The sequence below is a fragment of the Tamandua tetradactyla genome, chromosome 22, assembly GCF_023851605.1.
Source record: "Tamandua tetradactyla isolate mTamTet1 chromosome 22, mTamTet1.pri, whole genome shotgun sequence".
Taxonomy (NCBI): domain Eukaryota; kingdom Metazoa; phylum Chordata; class Mammalia; order Pilosa; family Myrmecophagidae; genus Tamandua; species Tamandua tetradactyla.
Genome location: NC_135348.1, coordinates 24,537,869 through 24,540,693, shown reverse-complemented (window position 1 = coordinate 24,540,693; position 2,825 = coordinate 24,537,869). Strand labels below are relative to the sequence as shown.

General features: G+C 39.4%; 1 non-coding gene across 1 annotated transcript; it reads left to right on the top strand.

Moving 5' to 3' along the window:
- Positions 1 to 104, top strand: LOC143666413 (U6 spliceosomal RNA). Its single transcript, XR_013167613.1, has one exon. It is a non-coding gene; the product is annotated as a U6 spliceosomal RNA (small nuclear RNA).
- The last annotated feature ends 2,721 nt before the right edge of the window (positions 105 to 2,825 follow it).

Genomic DNA, 2,825 nt, shown 5'->3' with positions numbered 1-2,825 from the left:
GTGCTCGCTTCAGCAGCACATATACTAAAATTGGAATGATACAGAGATTAGCATGGCCCTTGCACAAGAATGACACGCAAATTCGTGAAGTATTTCATATTGAAAAAAAAGTATATTTAGCACAATTTTCATTAATTGCCGAGCGTGTGAGGGACATCTATTGTTAATTCTGTGTATCTGAGCAAATGACTGTCTTGCAACTACAGGGCATTCCCTCTGGGAAAATGTCTTCTTCAGTTTTGCATCCAGTGTCTGTCTTGACACCTGATGAATATGGAAGTGAACTGAACACAAGCTTCTCTTATATAGTGTCATTTTCTGAGTTCAGAACTATGAGTCTGGAAGAAACTGAGGGACTAAATTGTTCAATAAACGTCTGGAGAGTATGCCAAGAACATGGATTGGAATCAGCGAATAGAAGTATTTTACACTTTGGGGGGTGTTTGCCCAAACTCGTCATAAGTGACTGGGCCAACAATCAACATTCCACCCAAGATGAACAACTTAGATGTACTTTCTAGAAATTTGGAACTAGGGATTATGGATCACAACAATTCTATATTGAAGTAATATATATCTGGGGGTAACGGTTTGATTTGGGATCAGCCATGTTGCTCATGTGTATCAGCAAAGCAGAGAGAGAAGAATGAAGAATTAAAAAGAAACAGACAAGAGGGCATATGACCCTAAAGAAATATGGAAAGTAACCTACGTCCCTGACTTTCTACTTTCTGATTCTATTTCTTATTGACCTTCCTGAGCTTATGTCCCCTGGGTCCCTGGGGACATCTCTTTAGCAATGGAATTAATTCCCTTGATTTGCTTTAGCCAGCTCACATAGAATGGAATAAAAGGAGCACTAACTATAATAGAGCATTACTGTGGGGGCTCAGCATGAGTTGGGGGCGGGGTGCAGCTCCAGGCTGTTGAGTGCCTGTATAGCCTCTATCTGCTATTGCCACTTTGTTCACAAGCATGTGCCTGATTGACCTGGGAAAAGGATAATCATAATTAACAGATGGGACCATCTTGCCCGTCTAATTATTAAGAAGCTTTTAAGAAGTCAGGGCCTTTTGTGAGCATTTGTGTAAGAAACACAATTTTGTGTTAGAACCCATTTTGAGAGCTTTAGCTACCTAGTCCTTTCTAAACCTTTATCAACAATCTTCCAATCACCCTTCCCCCAAATCCCAGGATTTTTTTGTATGTCCTGACTTCTGTCCATCTCTCCTTTCTGGTAAAATATAGCAGATGTACTGCTCAAAATTATGCACAATGGGTAGATTTCCTCTTCCAGTTTCTTTTACAGCCACCATTAGAATGATCAGTTATGGCCAAGAAGGTAGGGTCATGTAACAGAAGCAAAGCTGGCAGGGGTTCATGTTGGTGAAGTGGGCCGGGCTGTTCCAGCACATACAAAACCATTAGGACAATTAGGAAAAGCTGCCCCTCTCTGGGTAGACCAAATAGAAAAAAGTACCTTTTGTTCTCTATTGATGTGGTGCTATACCAGCAGGCTTGATGGAGAGGCAGGGCTGGAATTCTTTTTTTCTTAATTTTTATTTTTTTTTATTTTTTATTAATTAAAAAAATTAATAATAAATGAAAATATTAACATATCATTCCATTCTACATATACAATCAGCAATTCTCAACATCATCACATAGTTGCATATTCATCATTTCTTAGAACATTTGCATCGATTTAGAAAAAGAAATAAAACGATAACAGAAAAAAAAGAGATTATACATACCATACCCCTCACCCCTCGCTTTCATCTATCACTAGCATTTCAGACTAAATTTATTTTAACATTTATTCCCCCTATTATTTATTTTTATTCCATATGTTCTACTCGTCTGTTGATATGGTAGATAAAAGGAGCATCAGACACAAGGTTTTCACAACCACGGAGTCATATTGTGAAAGCTATATCATTGTTCAATCATCATCAAAAAATATGGCTACTGGAACACAGCTCTACATGTTCAGGCAATTCCCTCCAGCCTCTCCATTACGTCTTGAACAACAAGGTGATATCTACTTAATGTATAAGAATAACCTCCAGGATAACCTCTCAACTCTGTTTGGAATCTCTCAGCCATTGACACTTGGTCTCATTTACCTCTTCCCCCTTTTGGTCGAGAAGTTTCTCTCAATCCCTTGATGTTAATTCTCAGCTCATTCTAGGGTTTTTCTCAATCCCTTGATGCTGAGTCTCAACTCATTCCAGGATCTCTGTCCCATGTTGCCAGGAAGGTCCACACCCCTGGGAGTCATGTCCCGCACAGAGAGGGGGAGGCTGGTGAGACTGCTCATCATGTTGGATGGAGGGAGAGGCCACATCTGAGCAACAAAAGAGTTCTCTTGGGGGTGACTCTTAGGCCTAGATTTTAAATAGACTTGACCTATCCTTTGTGGGGTTAAGTTTCATATGAACAAACCCCAAGACTGGGGGCTCAGCCTATAGCTTTGGTTGTCCACACTGCTTGTGAGAATATCAAGAATTCAACTTGGGGAAGTTGAATTTCTCCCCGTTCTCACCATTCCCCGATGGGGGATTTGCAAATACTTTTCCACTCACTGTTTGAATCACTCTGGGATTCATCAGGTCATCACTCTGGACAAACCAACAAAATCTCATGTCCTACCTGAGATTCCAAGTACTTATGGCATTCAATCAAACTATCTACATAAGTTATATTAGGAAATGCACTAGTCAAAATATAAATTTTGTAACAAATAAACATTTTTTGCTTTAGTCTCACACAGAAGGTGACATTTTAAAATATTAATTACCATCTATTTTCAGCACCCTGCAATA